Raw genomic sequence first — 18520 nt, forward strand, 5'->3', positions numbered from 1 at the left:
CAGCAAGCACTAGCCAGCGGCCTAATTTGCTCTTGTTCAGGAGTGCACTTTGTTGATTTATTATTTCCAAATGTACCTTCCTATACAATGAGATATTTGCAGAAAGTAGAGTTAAGCTACATGGTGAGTCGACAGGTAAAAAAAAAAAATACAGCAGATGTTGGATTTTTTGGATTAATTGTACTTTTAAAAAAATAAACAGTATGAGCGCTTCAATTACGAAGGCGTGTGCAAGTCTTGACTTAGCCTCTAGTTTGCCAAGTAAGGCATCCACAGGTTTTGAACTAGCCAATATCTCTTTGCAAATGAACCAGCATAAGAAATAAAAGCTGCAGGTAGGAGCATATCTCCACACAGAATTTGCTCTTGTTCACGATCCTGAGGGACTGACTGAACCCATCTGACATCTTTGGACTAGAATACAAGGATGAAAGAGCCTTGTTAATTAATTGTTTACAAACAAATTGCTGAAAGGAAGTCCTCATTGCTCTGGGAGCATGTGAGGTTACTCACACGTGTTAGAAACAAGACAAATAGTTTGGAGTTTGCACATAGCAAGCCTCAAACAATTCTGTTGCACAAAATATCCTGTGTTCAACATTATGTTGATCTCAAAAGCAGGTTGCTTTTGGCAGTGGGGGGGCAAGATCCAGTCAACAGCATAGTAGTAGAGGGATAGCTATGCAGCATAGATGCAAGACTTTCTAGGGAAGGGGTTAAAGCTTCATCTTGAGTCTGGCTGGCTTTGGGGATTGGTAATATCTCTGATATCCAGATGACTTGTGAAAAATCAACTCAGGGCATTAGTGGTGGACAAGTTGTTGACAATGGCTGTTTGGTGATTTATATGGAATGAGTTGGTGGCCTCAGTTCTGTGATTAGCAGGCAGATGACCACAGCATTATTGGCACCAACCAGAGGCCAAAGACGGAATGGATACAGAGACAGAACTAACTTTTCGGCCCTAGAGACGATCTTGGGTGTGAGGGCTCAGGGACACTGGTGGAGTGGCAGGGGAAACTTACACTGCCATTGGCTGTTTCAGGGCTTGATCTTGCATTCAGTAAAGTCAATAAGAGACTTGCTATTGACTTCAACTGGTGCACGATTGATCCCGTGTTCCTTTTCCTGTGGCTAGACAACTTCAGCTTCCGAGACTGTGCATTCAGTACTTTCCCTCAGGAATTAGAAGAGAAAACACAAGCACTGGTTATTTGTTAGTATACTAATGATTTTCAGGATGAAATTCCATTTAGTCTAAAAAAAATCAGTACACATATTAACATAATAGAAAGATCCACTTATATAGCACTTACGTAGCACTTGCTCAAAGGGAGTTTTGGGAAAGGTTACCTTTCTAGGATTTGCCAGGTCAATGTGCAACTATGACTGCAGCAAGGGCTTTGGCATAAAGCTAATAAAATAATATGTTCTCAGCAAACATTAAGATGAAAAGAAATCAGTCCCCTTGCTCACTAGGAATATGGTCTAAGAGTATTCACTTCATACAGGCCACGCAACAACCATCCAAAGGTAACAGCTTTGGGTCATTACTGACCTTGATCGAATTTGATACAATTATGTACAGGTGATAGACTCAGTATCCCACCACCAATCCCTTGAGTACCCAGTCTCTTCACTGAACTGTTGCTTTGAGAGGTGCCTGGTGAAGGACTTGCCATTAAAATTCACCTGACTGTCATCTTCATCTAGTGAACAACTCACCTTTTCTTTCCTTTCATCTCCGTCTCCTCCTTTAGATTATTTTCCATTATACGCCTCCCCTTTTCATCTCTCTGTTGCTATTCCAGTGCTTGTCAACCACAGCAGGGGGTCATGGTGGAACCAAACAATATGAGACATTAGGCGGAAGAAAATAATATCTGATGCTCCAGAATAACCATTTATTGCAATAATTTTGAAAGGTCTGCTGTATTAGATCCTTTATTATTCTGTATTATGTATGTGGTTTAATTTTAGAGGCATTAGTTTCTCACTAAAAATATACTATACTTTCAATTCAATTGGGATGTTAACATTTTAAATTATTTGATTTTGCTTCTTTAAACAGGAACAGTGGGCTTTTGCAGTCTCCTTCAGTCAATCAATCCTTCTAGAAATGCTGTGCTTTATTTTAAGTTCTGCCAGAGAGACTGAGCAATATAAATTTACGTAATAAATTTTTTTATTTTTGCGGTCCTCATATTTGGTTATCTAAGCCAGCTTCAAACGACTGGCTCAAATTGCACAACACCCATAATGCCAGTAAACTATAGCAAGAGATTCCCCAAATGAATTTTAACATGGAATAAAATACCTGAAAAAAATATATAAGGTAAAAATCTAGATGGGTGATGAATGAAAAATCCAGCAGTGAATATGGATTCCCCTGAGCCAAACTGAATCAACAGACAGTATGGATTTTTGATAATTCATGGGTTTGCCATTATTTTTTCTCTCTCAAGTAATACCCACTGATTGCACATCTCAGAGAGCTAATTAGAGAATTATCATATTACTTAACTAAGTAGCCCAAACTATTATTCTGTATGTACCCCAAGCAAGGGCAGTATCATTAGCACTGTTTAATTGTTGCAAATAAAGCCATTGCATCTTATTAAATCATCGTCATGGTCAATACCTAAGATTCACTAGATCCATTCTTTTAATGTTCTTGGATATGTTAGTTACTAGGTAATCTTACAGTTAATATATACCACAGTGAGGCAAAATATAAGAAAATGTAAAGGTCAAAAACATGCTTCTATTATGAAAAAAATGAATGATAATGACATAATTTTTTCAGCTCATCAGGTTCTTTGCTAAGTGCCTCTGTTATTGCCAGATCAGTAGTGTATAACAAAGAAATGCTTTCTGTAGGCTGCTTCATTAGCCTGCCCTGTAGGACCTCACCTCCAGACCTTTCACTAATCTGTTGGCCAGCTCAATAGTCTTGTTAGTTCTATTCACTTCTTCCTGGCAGCGGATTTTCTCAGCTGTAGCTCTCTGAAAGGCAGTGGTTAAGGCAGCCAGGTTTGTGTCTAGTGCCTTCAAATAAAAACAGTAAGAAACAACTTTGGACATTGTAAGACCAAGTAAAAATATTTCTGCTGTCTTATTTTATATTTCTGAAAGTTAAATTATACACTGAGAAAGATGTAAACACGACTGCTCTTAGCATCCTTTCCCAAGTCACACCATCAGATGGTACAGTTGGAAAGCAGTAGGAAAAAAAATGTGGCAGTTCTTGTAATTTTTGCTATTTGTTCAAAACAGCATTAAAAAAAGAAACCACAGATTTGATCTCATAAGAGGGAAAGAAGACTGACCGTTTTTCAGAAAGGTATCTCAAATTTAGCAAGCTTTAATACCATGTATTTCTTATAAGATTGCATACTTTATAGGAGGTGTCAAAAACACTCTGCAGAGAGCTCCATTTGGAAACTAAAGAGAACAGACAGGTTTAATGAGGAGGGGTAAAAATTTGCTAAACAGCATACACGACAAAGTTAGCTTGACGTAAGTCACCTTGCATCAACCTATTAGCGTAGGTGTCTATGCTCAAATTTGTCTTTGCCTGACATAAGCACCCAGTTACAGTGACACAATAAGCAGCTCTCCTTTGTGTGCAACTGCCCAACCCACCATGGAACTCCATGTACTAGATGCATTCCCGCTTGGGGTAGACAGGAAGCATCGGATCTCCTGGGCCTGTGGGGAGAAGAGACTGTGCAGGCGTAGCACAGACCAGCCATAGAAATATGGACAGCTATGCACAGACTGCATGGGGGATGCAGGTAAAGGGATAAGATAGGGATCAGCAGCAGTGCCGTGTGAAATCAACATCGGGGGAGGGCTCCAGCCATGCCAGGAGCCAGGACCATTTCACATATGTTTACACAGCTCACGGACACGAGCCTTGCAGCCAGGTTGATGGTCCTGGGGGTAGTGGGACACAAGCTAACATTCTAAAAATCACTGTGCAGACAACACTTTGAAGGTGTGGCTCAGGCTGGACCGTGGGCTGTGAAGCCTAGGGGTGGGGTGGCGGGAGCGTCAGAGCCCGAGCCACAACTTTCAAGAGTTGCCTACATAGCTATTTTTAGAGCACTAACATGAGCCCTGCTAACCCAAGTCTATGGATCCAGGCTGGAGGCTTGCTTCCACAGACTGTATAGAGAAAAGGAGTACTTGTGGCACCTTAGAGACTAACCAGTTTATTTGAGCATGAGCTTTCGTGAGCTACAGCTCACTTCATCGGATGCATCCGATGAAGTGAGCTGTAGCTCACGAAAGCTCATGCTCAAATAAACTGGTTAGTCTCTAAGGTGCCACAAGTACTCCTTTTCTTTTTACGAATACAGACTAACACGGCTGTTACTCTGAAGACTGTATAGAGATACCTTTCATGATTCCACCATAGTCTAGCCGGTGTCACCAGCTGAACACAGACGAGTCCAATGAAGGGGAAGGGACTTCAGGTAAGTGTCGCATGCATGTTTCCTCACAATATTTAAATGTAGAGCTGGCAACCAGCCCATCCGCAAGTTAACAAGACACAGATATCAACTTCTTCTTGTTTTACTCATGTGAGAAGAGGTAATGGTACAACAATCAGAGGTAGAGCTGGTGTCGGCTTTTCACTCCCCTGTTGGGTTCAGCAGGGGAAAGGGAAGTGGATGTAGAGCAGGTTGTGTATGTACAGTAGAACCTCAGAGTTACAAACACCTCAGGAATGGAAGTTGTTCGTGGCTCTGAAATGTTCGTAACTCTGAACAAAACATTATGGTTGTTCTTTCAAAAGTTTACAACTGAACACTGACTTAATACAGCTTTGAAACTTTACTATGCAGAAGAAAAATGCTGCTTTTAACCACCTTAATTTAAATGAAACAAGCACTGAAGAGTTTCCTTACCTTGTCAAATCTTTTTTTAAACTTTCTTTTTTTTTTAAAGGAGTTTACATTTAACACAGCACTGTACTGTATTTGCTTTTTTGGTCTCTGCTGCCTGATTGCGTACTTCCAGTTCCAAATGAGGTGTGTGGTTGACTAGTCAGTTCATAACTCTGGTGTTTGTAACTCTGAGATTCTACTGTACATAGGGATGTCCCTTGTATCCTCCTGGAAGATCATGCTGTAACTTTCATGGAGATTCTTTGCAGTCCTCTCTGGAAAGTTTCTAGGAATGGCTGCCTTATTTCTTCCTCCAGAATAGGACACTTACCCATACCACTCTGCAATGAGTTTGGCTGCAGTAAACAAGCTAGTGACATACAGACCCAGATAGCTTTGAGACACCAGGAGCAGCTGTGTTCTCTGTGCCTTTGTTATAGTCAGAAGTGCGATAGCAGCTAAAGCCACCACAGCTTGTGGAAAAGTAATGACAGTCTTCAGTACCATTGCCCTATAGTTGTACCCAGGGAATAGGAACCAAAACTGTATTGTTTCTTGCAAACGCCTATGGCCTTGGCAGGCCACAGTTACCATGGCTGGGGCAGAAGAGCAGCGTAGCAGGAATTAATTAATGACCCTACAGACTTGCATGACAATGACCCCCACTGAGACCCCAAAATGATTTCACATTGACAAGTAGCAATGTGGCATTGCACGTTTGTAGACTGCAATTGCCACTCAGGTCTCCACTGCCAGTGCAGCTCTCATTCTGGTATCCCTGCACCGAAGGGCTGGGGTGAGCTCAGCTGATATATCCAGGAATATTGCCTTTCACAGCCAGAAGCACTGCAGCCACTGCTTGGTGTCCCAAACTTGCATTATGATGAGATCCCACCAGTCAGTGCTCATTTCTTAGGCCCAGAAGCAGCACTCCACCATCTGCAGCTGCTTTGTGAACTCTACCGATAACCTTCAGTTGTTTTTCACCATGACTTCAATAAATCATCCTCGATAATAAACCATTGTTATATCCTCCATTGTTGAGGAAATTGTTATATCCTCCATCCTTCCTATGGGTCTGCAAATCAGGTAAATCACATGTCCTGTTTGCAATGTTCATGAGAATAATGCCAAACTCTGTGGGCTCCATGTTTCTGTCAGAGACAGTCGACACTAAAAAGTGCTACATGGGTTTGTGGGTTTAAAAAAAGAGGTGCAAAAACTATGGGATGACATTATCAGATGAAGAAAGTTGCATACTGGGAAGTTGAACCCTAGCGGCCAGAGATTCCTGGGAAACTCATTTCTACCCTACAACACTGTGTGAATAGTTCCCAAAAAACATTATGTCAGATGGCAGCGCCTGGCACGTTGGAATACCTACCGATGGTGTTCCACATTTTGCATCGACAAGCACTCCTGGTGAATATATGCAGCATCCATGCAAGCAACCAAGACAAATATGCACAAACTTCAGTGGCTGAATGCCGCTGTAACTTGCGTCAATCAAAGTTTGTAGTTGTAGCCATGGCCTTAATAAATAAATAAATTGTCAATGGGATTTAGGCTCCTAAGTCCCCAAGTCACTTTTGAAAAATGGCTTACTTGGGTGCTTTTGAACAGTCTACCTAAGATTTGGAAAGAGGAAGTAACTTGGGTCATGATCCAACAATGCACTTAAACACACTCTCAACTGTATGCATGAATAGACCTGTTGGATCAGAGCCTCTGTTGTTCCCAGAGGAAGGAGTGGGAGAGAGAGAGTTCAGCACAGATGGTTGGGCGTGCACACTAGTGAAAGCATGATTTCCAACTCAGGAGCGTTACATCAAAGGAACACAAATGACTCCAAGAGGAGACGTGTAGAATGACTTGGCTAGTGAATGGGTTGATGTGATATTAATAAATGTGTAGAGAAATTTTGAAAGCCAAAAAGGCAATTTTAAATTGTACCGCAAGGCCCCAGAGTCAGTGAAGCACTTAAACAGGGGTGAAATTTGGAACATGTGCATACTCCCATTGGCTGGGATCTGGGATTTAAACCCTAAAAATACTGCAATTGTCCAGTATGAGATTTCATAACTATAACTTTAAGCAGAATTTTGTCTTTTGTAGCTGATGGTTAAATCAGGTGACTTAAGAGCGCCGTGTTTCAACCCCAGTTCTGCCACTCACTTGCTCTGTATATCATGGGAAAAATCAAACCCTTCCTGTGCTGTGATTTGCCCCTCTGCAAAATGACGATGATGATAATAGTTAGCTACCTCACTGGGGTGTTGTAAAGCTTCATTCATTAACGGTCACATTGAAATCCCTGTGGCATTATAGGAGGGTAATGTATATAATATAGAACACATGTGGCTGATACAGAAATTGTATTGGCATGAGTTTGGCATGACCAAGTGAGTTATACAACACAAACATTCCTAACAAGGGCTGTTACATATATTTCAGATAAGGAACAATATAACTTTTATACCGTACTACACCATCATATTTAGGGTCAGATCCCCAGGTATATCAAGCAGCACTCAGAGCACAGAGGAGTGAAAGGCTAGGGGTAAAGGTGGTTTTCTGCTACCTTCCTGTCCCCTGCATGGGGCATATTAGCGCAGCCTCAGGTCAGGAAGGATTGCCCAGGCAGGTTGGCCCAGCTCCTCTTAGATATTTAGGCACACAGTTCCCATTGAAATCAATGGATGTTAAGTGCCTAACTACCTATTGACCTCTAGCGCCACCTCTTGTACTGGAAAGGCCAAGACACCAGTCCCATACCAGCTAGGCACTCCCCGTGTACTGTAAGAAACCTCAGGCAGCATTACATCCCCTTTGTGCTGCTGGAGGGGCTGAGCATATGGCCCTGAGGGTTATGGTATATATTTAACACACTTTTTAAAAATATCAGGGAGCGTTGGAACTTTTTTACTGGAATAATTTTTGCTTCTCTCTGCCCACTGAGTGCAATGAGCCAAACTGTAAATCCCTCAGATGCAGAAATATATGGCAAATTGAATTTTAGAGACATCTAAAATCATGATTTTGAAGTTCAATGTCTCTGAACTTTCCAGGGTTAGAAGCAGGAGCAGCATGCCCCCTGGAATAACTGGGTCATTGGTCCGAGGCTCAGTGTGAGACCAATGTAATTTTTGACAATTTTGTTTTTAATAAAAGGCAGCTGTCTGAAGGGGGAAAAATAGGCAGACAGTGAAGAGATAGAGAAGAAACCCCTGTTTGTGATTAATCCACGAAAGAAATAGTTCCAGTTCGCGTAGGTTAAATAATGACCTGTGGACTGCTGCCAGAGCCAGTGAACCGCTGGTGAGCTGATGAATAAGAGCTGTTTGGGGAACTGGAAGTTGCCTGGGGGCAGTATTAACTTACCTAAGCAATTTTCTCAAGATTTCATCATATGAAATATTACACGCAAGAAAATGGAACTCGCTTTTAGGTACCACTTTCCCCTGTCCCTCGTTTTCTACTCCTTTTGTGACATGTGCACCCCTTCCTGTGCCCACACAGACCAGGTACGTTGTGGCTGAATTCTAGTAAGGAGAGAAGAACAAACTGCAGGTAAATTTAGAAAGCCATGCAGCACTCCTTCCTTTTCAATTAAAAGTCCAAGACAGTCAGGGCCCCTGATGTGTTACCTTTCACTTGACTACCCACATATTTGACTATCTGCAAATAATGTACTAAATGGATAAAAGATACCATTTTTCTTCTTTCCCCTGAGTTACAGATAACAAGACAAGTCCCTTCCCTTACAGTTTGTGCATATCAATGTGATTTAATGTTAAAAAATAATAATAATAAAGTGGCCAAATCTCTCTCTCTGTCTCTGTATTTTTAAAACATTGCCCTTTTCAAAACAAGAGGAAATTCAGTATAGTTTCAGTGCCACAGTGATCAAACAGTGTCACATCACTATGGCAATTGCTGCCCAGGCCAGGAATACAGATCAGCTTTAATTGTGCAACGCCTTATTGCTGGTGCATGTCAATCAGAACCTATGAATTGAGAAAAATTTGCTCTGTTCATTCTGTTAAATGATGTATCCAATTAAACCTGTTAGAATTCATGATCTTCAGTCAAGGTTAAATGAAAGTAGTTACTCCTGTCAGCTAGGTGATTAAATGCTGCCTACATCAGGCACATTTATGTGCAAAATTAAAATTTTGGTATAAAGCATGAATCTTTATGCATGCCAGTTAATTATCTTGCGGTTCCTCCATTTATTAAATGCCCACTGCATTTCTTCTTAATCATCAACGTCCTTTCAAAACTTATTTCATAGTCCACATTATGCCAAATTTCAATGTTTAAATGAAATGCTTTATCAATGAAAACTTGCTCTTTTGAAGGATTTGGCTGTTGCTATGCTACTAAAGATGGCCATTATTAATAGTTTTTTAACCATTATGCAAAAGATCTAGTTGTGTTGTGTTGTATAATTCTGAGTGACTGTGATAGGAATCCCTTGTGTTGTTGCTGTCGGTCATTGCCTCATTCTCTGTACCTAGCTGGGACTTGTGCTACATATCAGCCAACTCCAACATACACCAAGACAGTAATATACAGTGCTACAAAATTAGTATAAACCTAACTGCTCTGGGGCCAGTCCTGACTCCCTACCCTCCTATGTGGGAATGGAAGGCCTTGAACACAAATTCAGAGTAGTTTCTCTGTATGGGGGGAGAGAGAGGGAGAGGAGGGGCAGGATCTGGGGAGCCTGCAGGATATCCATAGCCTCCGCATGTCAGATAAGGATTTCTTTGGAAGGAGGGCCAGTGGATCCATCAGCCAAACACCCACACATAAAAGAGAACATACCAGCTATCGGGTCTACACAGCCTAGAGGAGGAGCTCTGCCGCTGCTCCATTTTATGGGGTGGATAGAAGACTTTGCTGTCTCCCCCCCCAGCCCACCCCAGTGCACAGTCTATTTATTCCGGCTATATGCTCTGTCCAGGATTTGCACAAAGTCATTCACTGTACCTCAAAAGTATTGTTCGAATTAGGAGCAAGAATTATGTGTTGTATATTTATTCTTGTAAGGTCCAATAAAGCCAGGCTTTGAATGCTGCATGCAGTGTAGAACCAGGATACAAATGTGTGTAGTGATCAGTCAATACATCTTTAACTAGAAACATATCCAAAAAAAGACTGTGAAATACTCGTTTAAAAAACTACAGTGTGGCACTAACTTTGCTATTACAAGGGACATTTCTTCCTAAGGTCTGAAATATTCTAGGTGGACATTTATTCCTTTTCATTCTGAGACAGTGTTAAGAACCCTTCTTACAAACAATCAAAATTAAAAATCTACTATGCCTCTTCCCTGACTACTAATGAATAATATTTAAATCAGACTGGGAGATAAACTAGTACTCTACTAAACTGGTACTAAAAAGAAGCATGCCGCTGTTATTGAAGGTAAATGGCCACAGTAGTTTTCTACTTGTGGAGTGTAATAAGTGTAATTTTTATTCACATGTTTAAAAATACAGCTAGATAAAATAAATATTGAGGGTGGCAGAAGGAGTGCCACCAATGGAAAGATTGTTGAAACCAACTTGCCGGTGTGTACCGCTCTATCTTTGACGGTCCTCAGAAATTATGGAATGCTGGTTTGAATCTTAAAGGTGATTGATGTGATTTGATTTATTCAGGATTACAACAGAAAATACCTGTTCAGAAAGTATTTCCACAGATGCTTACACAAATGGCAGTGTTCTGTCACTCAACATATATCTCTAGGCATTCAGTAAGTTTCCTACACAAATCTTTTGTGGACTGGAGCCTGTAAGCCAGTCAATTCTCGCTGAACTTTGGCTTCAGCTTTTTTGAGTCCAGCTAAAAACAACGTGTTTGTCTCTTTGAAAAAAATCTCTGAAGCTTCTTGATCCATGCAGCAGCACACTGAAGGGAAACTATCACAATTGTATTTCTGGAGTATCTGAAAAATGGAAAAGGTCACTCCACTGAAGCTGCCTTGGAAAACGTCTGGAGCTCGAAGGAAAGGCTTTCCTTTGCTCTCCCCCTTAAACAGCTAAAGACAAAGCCCTCCTTCCGGTCCCAGGCAGCCGCAAACAAAGGTCCCTCTCCTCTCCCTTATCAACTGAAAATAATGGATTTTTCTCTCTTGGCAGCCGGGAGAAAAAAAACTCTGCTCCCTCCTCTCTTTGGCAGTTGTTTACAGCCACTCCACACCAAAGTTCAATATTTTTAGTATCTAAATATAATGCTGTCAGCCATTGTGAATAAAGGAGTATCATCAGGCTTGCAGACAACTGAATCCTCACCAAGCCTTGCAGAGGGTGGTGACAAGCCTTGAAAAGTGAACTGGAAAATAAGCCTTTTACTAGCTTCCCAGAAGGCTGATGCTGAAGCTCCTGGATTTGGCTCGGCCTGTCTAGCACATAAATATTCTTTCTTCTTCTTCCTCCACCCACACTTAGCACTATTCCACTCCTCCAGACATACACAGAGGCCGGGAATTGCAGGCTGTATTCTACAAACCCAGCATGTCCTTTCCATGGTTAACTCTTGCCATGTGCATCAGTATGGATTAGTACTTTAGTTGGATATTTCTGCTCAAGTGCTCCCCAGCAGAAGATCTCAACCTTTTTTTGCTGTGTCCCCCTTTGGAGATTCATGTCCTATGCATGCCCCACCCTTTCTCAGAAACTGCATTTCCGTGGAGGTCTGGGGCCTAGGATCCCATCCCATTCCTCCCTGGCCCAGGACATGCTCTGGCTGGGAGCCCCAACAGGACACAGAGCTGAGCTTAACCCTCTTCTTGTGCCTCTGTCCCAGGGACCCTCAGAATCACTCACAGACCTCAGGCTCCTCCAGCCCTGGTACAATCCCCAGCATGCATGAGCTAGAGCCTGTGCAGGTAGAGAGGCAGGAACTACTTCCCCAGTGGGCACATGCACATCAGCCTCAGGAGAAGCGAGCGAGCTGGAATGTCTCCCCCACCTCCCAAACAGAGAGAGGCCACTCCCTTCTCTCCTCATCCCTCCTGCCTCCTTGTTCTTCCACAGCAGAAGCTGGGGCAGGAGACTCAGCTAGTGGGAGGCATTCTTACTTTATTGTAACCCTTCTGCCAAGTGGAGTCAACAGCAACCAGGGCCAATATCCAATATCTAGGGTTTCCTTTTCAACAACACAACACGGAACCAGCCCGAGCCCCGCCAGCTGCCGTTCCGCTGGCTGCCCTGCCAGCCACTATGCTGCACACAGTCACCTGCTGCTGCCACCTGCTTCTCTACGGTGACCTCTGTAAACCAGTCTCTCGAGGTTCCCCCGCAGCTCTCTGTGATTGTCAGCTCCCAGCAGGGAAACACTGCTCCACAACAAGTGAGTCCAGCTCTAATGATCACTTAACAAAATGAAAAGACTCCTAAAGGAGCCCTACTTAGCTCTGTCTTTGAACAGTGGGGAGGGGCAGGTTAACCTGTGCATGGGGCTCTGAGCTAGAGCCCACACCTCCTGGGAGAGACACCTGTCCCCACCCCTGCTTACTTTCAAAGCGGTCTGCATTTGAGCCCCTGGTTTAGCAGAGTTCATTTCAGTTGAGGGTGACCCCCTCAATAAGGACCGGCTAAGCACAGTTCTAGTGCCCTTTACCGATACAATAAAGATAACATTTCACTACCCCTGTATTCAGTTTTAAATTTTTTATTAATGCTAATGTTAAAAAAATTATGTAATACATAGGTTGAGAAAAAGAGTGTCGGTACATCTGGGTATAGTCCTTAGATTATCCACAAATACAAAGTTTGTTTTTAAAGTCATATGATACATAGAGTACATAATGAGCAATAACCCGAATTTAGGTGAATAGATTTAACAATACAGTTTAGATATTAGAATCCAAATACTTGGGTATATCACTCATGAAAAGTTGTACAGCGAGTTGGTTGTGGAAAGCAAAATATAACAATGAGTGGAGATTGTCCCTCAGTAATTGAGAATTAGGTAGATTGTCCATTTAGAAAATACAATCCATGAGGAAAGTATTTCAGTTAATTCCCTGACTGATTTGTAACCCAACATTAGCCAAAGTTGATCACTTCGGGCAACACAGCTCTGTCTGCTGGATACCTAGGCGTAGTAGGTGTGTTCATGTAAATTCAATCTGCTCCTGTAATCTTTCCCCCTCCCCAGCTGGGGGAGAGCTCATTCACCCTCTGCTTACATCATCAACAATAATTGGAAGAAACAAGAAAACATTCTTAACCAGTCACCTCCTGATAATCTCATCATGCCCCTCTCCCCCAGTTTGAAAACCCATACTCTACGGTAAAAGAGTTGACATGTGGTTTAAAGTGTGATCGTTAGGTTTCAGTGTTATCCCACCTCTCTCGGTTCAAGCTGTGTCTCTACAAATTTAAGGAATGCAAACCCAGCATCGATTTATATTTGGAGTAGGGTATTTCACAGGCATAAGGGTTAGGAACTTCTTTCATGGCAGATTAAATTGTGCAGAAACTGAGTGACACTAGCAGGGAAGAAAAAACAACCACTTAAACACGCTGTGGGTTGTGCATCACAGCTATACATGTACACAGGAATATTTGAATACATATATGTTTATCTGATTTCATATGCTGTTTTATTTCTCAGTCTGATCTACAGATATAAAAGCAGTATTTTATAGTAAAGAGAACATCAGATCTATGAATTCCACAAGAAAATCACTATGCAGTTCTTTATATTTCAGTAACTCATGACAAAATCGAGAGAATTTTTGCTTTAGGATTTGCAGTCACTTTCAGTCAAAACCTCACGTATAGATAGAAGGCTATTAAGCATATTTGTATCCGGTAATTCCATATTCTTTGTTTTAATTTTTGTGTGTGTTTTGCCCCTAAACACTAAACAGAATTCATCAAGGAATGGAATGGAAGGAATTTTTTTTTTTTTACTGAATATTATAAATGAATTGAACAAAGATTGCTAGTGTTTGTTATTTTTCTTATCTGTACACATGAATATGTTATATACTCATTTCCATTGCAAATGGTACATCAAAATGATCATAGCAAACTGAAATATGTCGTACATTTCATTATTTAATTTCTTTGAAAGTATCACTCACAAAAATATTCAGTTGTCACTGTTCTTGAACTAAAGCTTTATGGTGCGATGAAAGACCTAAAAGTGCTAATGGTGTCAGTCCAGAATAAAAACAGGCCACAAGCTTTGGAAAATTGTTATTTGTATTTAATTAGCAGGAATCCCAAACAAGTTCAGGGCCAGTTGTGCTAGGTGCTGCACAAACACTTAATCACTCTGCTTGTAGGTTATAGTCCTTTCCCTTACTCTTTGTATGGCAGGGGTTAATCCAGATCTCAGAATGGCATTCAAAAATACAGTAGGGAAAAAAAATCTGCTACGGATCATGGATTGGAGTTCTTCATCACAATGTTAGGAAGGGCCTATCAATCAGAATAGGAGAAACAAGACTGGGGAATAAATATACAATAGGGAAGATAACCACATCCTTTTGGATTTAATAGGACCAACATCAGTGGGAACTCCACACATATATCTCAGTGCATAATTGAGTGCTAAATTAATTATTGTAAACAGCATATTGGACCAAACCCTACAACCCTTACCAATGAAATAAATGGGAATGCTTGTGTGAGTAAGGACTGCTTATTTGCCTTACCAAGGGATTACATGATCAGGTTCATTTTTTGGAGGATTATTGGACAAATGCTAGAAAAAACATTCTCTCTTCTTTGACACTTTCTTTTGAAGTAAAATAAACAAAGAAACAAAACCCACACACACTAGATAATTTTGAGTTCAAATGTTCATTGTTCCTGGGTGTTTTTTAAAATTCCTTTTTAAAGCTAAATGGTCAAATCAAAATGGAGTGAAATGTTCATCCACTGGTGTGTTTTATAGCTTGTTTTTATAACTAGCTTTGTTACTTAGAAATGTTACAGCGGCTAAAAGAAACTTTGTACTTAACTAGTCTTTATCAGTCCAAATAGACACACACTCAAGTTTGTTGTTCTGTAATACTGCTGTGTTAGCAATTCCCTGAGTTTAATGTCAAATAGGAGCCAAAATCACATTAACATGAAAGGGAATTTCTGGAGGGTGGTTGAGTTTGTTTGTTTTGGAGGATGGGGTGGTGGTGGCGTTAGTTATTTGGAGCTTTAATTTTCAGGAAAAATTAAAGCTAGAAAAATTCACTGTTTGTTGAGGGAAGGAGCCCTTTTCTCTGAATACTTTTATTCTAGTCATAGAAATTGAATCTTTTGCTATATTTGTTCACATTGATTTGAGCACATTATGTTGTGGGGTAAAGACTGGTAATGTGGGAAAGATGGTTTTAATAGTGTTCCCATTTCAGGTTAACATTTATGGCACTGCATCAACCACAGTGGAATATAGCTAATTACTAGTTTAACTACTAACTGGTTAGTACAGAGAACCAAATAATAACTAAGCCTAGTTGGTCTACAATTATAGATATTTATGGTCAAAGTCAAATGTAATTTTCAAGTCTGAAATATATGTTGAGTCTCCAAATTTTGTTGCAGCACACTTCACCCATAAGGGGGAAAAACCACAAAAGATAAACACGGTTAATTTAAACAATAAAATAACCTACTTCAAACTTCTTTTGAATAACTGAGTTTTTCTGTTGCAATGGCAAGATCTGCATTGGCTTGAGGCAAGGACTGGAGTTTTAGATCCACTTCACAATACACCTAAACTGTAAAACATTTTCAGCATTTTAAAAGTGAAATAAGTCATTGTTTAAAAAGATCATGGATGGTTGGCACCTATATTCTTGATCACACCAAGAGATTGATAAATTAAGATTGTTAATGAGGAATAGTGAATAATGAATTGGAATTAATCTCCTCTTTCCTAGAGGCAAAAAGTTGGGGGGAGAAAAAAAAAAGAAACCCCAAGTAGATTCAAAACCTATAGAACCCTGGACTCAAAATATTTGGCTCATATAGCCCCCAGATGTTTCACCAAGAATTCCCACAATCTTCCTCCAATCAAAGTTAATAGGCATTTTGGATGTCCAAGGAATGAAGGATTGACTCTTTAGAAGCAATAATTTAAGGGCCCAGTGTTGCAAAATGCTGAACACCCTCAGCTCCCAATGAGTTGGTTCAATGACACTTGGAGATGCTCAGCATCATGCATGACTGAGCCCTTATGTAGTACCCACTCCTGTACCCATTGACTTCAGTGGAAGGTTTTGTCTAACTCAGAAGTGTAGTATCAGCCCTAACCTATTTACATATATTCTATTTCTGTTCCAGTTCTACTCTCATTTACCCTCACGTGACACCATGGGCCTCCACGCAGTTGCACAGAGTAACTCAGAGCTCAATTTGGTGGTCTATATTTTATAATAAAACCAATAGCGAATATAATTCTGTACCTGTTCATAGTATTAAGTCTTTTACTAAGATCTTTGCACAGAAATGTAGAGTAAAAATAAGGAATTTTGTTCAAAGAAACAACACTATTGCACTGCCCCAGGATCAGCCCAGCAAGGAGATTGTTCATCTGCTACTCCAGGGAGAAAGTAAACTGCAACAGGTCTATTCCTAGTGCAGTGCAGTGTACTATTCCCAGCAAGCCTGTACAGCTATGCTTCTTGGTGCATTGGAGAGTGGAGCTAAGGCACTAGCCAGTCCCTGCCCCCTACCATTCCCCTGTGCAAGGGGGGACATAATGGTCCTGTACATTCATTTCCCTTCTCCTGTGCTGCCACCCTAACCTTGCCCCTCCTTCTGCCCCTAAATCACCAGGCTAACTGGGCACAATTTGGCCCTATGACAGCTGACAATATTACCTTACAAAGAAATGCTCCACAATTCATAACAGGCTTGTACGAATGCATACTCACCTTAACAAATACATTTCAAACATTCAATTTGTTTACAGAATTATATTATGAATGCATTTATTTGTCTACTAGTAACACAGTAAAATGTTTTTAAAAAAACCAAGAGAACAATTAGGAGCATTAAATCCTTATACAAGCTCAGCAAATACGGCAGCAAGAGATCATCCACCTCTTCAGTGTGTGCTTTATTTAACTGGTTACTACATTAATAATATTAAAAGTGCACCAGTTCACAACGAAGAATCTTATAGCAAGTAATGCTACAAAATCTAGGTTTTTACAAACTGTGCTGCATACAACACAGGGAGAAAAAATGCCTGTTTAAAAAATATTGTAAAAAAATAAGGTCCCAAATCAGGTTAAATACATACATCTTTTTGAAGTGCCACATGGTAGGAGAGCAGATTGATAAAGGACAGAAGAAATGCTAAATATGCATCATGACAAACAGTGAAAAATTAAGTATTGTAACTAACATTAATTACACTCTCGTAAGATGAATAGGCTGCTCATCATTAATGAGAACGTATACCTTTGTCTAAGTTTCACATCTACCTGTGATAAATGTGCTAAAGCTGATAAAATTCATCATAGTAAGATTTGAATTAACAGCGCACTAATAGATTGACATGCGAGTATGAATAAAGCATTTAATCATAAACACTGTACACACCCAAGAGCAAATGTTCTTTTATGCATATATCAAACAAAATGGGTATGATGAACATTACAATCTTATTTTCGGTTATATTGAGATAACCTCACATTATTGCCCCAAATATTTATAACCCAGACTATTAGATAGTTTGGACAGAGTACACTCATAGGAGAGATTCAGGCAGTTTAATCAGAGAGTGATAATCTCTGAATAGAAAGGGTGGACTTGGGCTCAATACAAAATACCCAGTGACTCTTTCTCACAATACAGGGAGGGAATATTCAGATATGCCTCATATTGGGCCAGATCCAGCTCCCACAGAAGTCTGTGAAGCCTTGTCTACACCCAGGGTTTATTTCAAACTATCTTTAATTCGTGCACATTAAAATGACATATCCATACAGCGCAATTCTTGACATGTATTAACTAGCCAGTTAATATGTATTCTACAATCCGCTTTGAATGTGGTTTAATTCATTGCGTATTGTTCACAGGGGCACAGCTCTACCTTGCATTAGCTTTGGCAGCCTTCCAAATGCCATCATACAATGCTTTCCATTATGCCAGGACTGGCCTGTCTGTTTACCTGTGTGCCTTGCACTGCTCTAGAGTCATCCTGACCAGATGTCACCTCCCCATTTAAATGGTGGCACAAAGCCAAGATTGGTCCATTTGTTGCTGCACACCCCTGGAGTCATATATATTATACATTGCACTATAGCACAGGCCCAGGAGCCGTGCAGAGGACCTGGATCTCCTATCCCAGTGGGGAGAGGTAAGGGTGGAGGCAGCCCTTCCCAGGAAACACAGAAATAAAGAGGTGTAAGAAGCAATATCTAAGGGCTGGGATGAGAAGGGTTACTTCCAGGACCCTGTGCAATGCCAGCAAAGAGGCTCAGAAACACTTATAAGAAAACCAAATACAAAAAGAGGCTCTCCAGCACTGCTCCTATTGAGAATCTTTCCATTGATTTTAATAGAAGTTTGATAAGGCCTACTGCCCATTTAAGTCATTGGCAGCCTTTCCATTATCTGTCCCTCATAACTCCACCCCCCACTCATGCT

At 40.8% G+C, this 18520-nt stretch overlaps 1 pseudogene; it reads right to left on the minus strand.

Annotated features, from left to right (window-relative positions):
* LOC122462431 overlaps positions 1–18520 on the minus strand; it is a 213028-nt pseudogene that overhangs the window by 30845 nt on the left and 163663 nt on the right.

This window comes from Chelonia mydas, chromosome 11, assembly GCF_015237465.2.
Source record: "Chelonia mydas isolate rCheMyd1 chromosome 11, rCheMyd1.pri.v2, whole genome shotgun sequence".
Classification (NCBI taxonomy): domain Eukaryota; kingdom Metazoa; phylum Chordata; order Testudines; family Cheloniidae; genus Chelonia; species Chelonia mydas.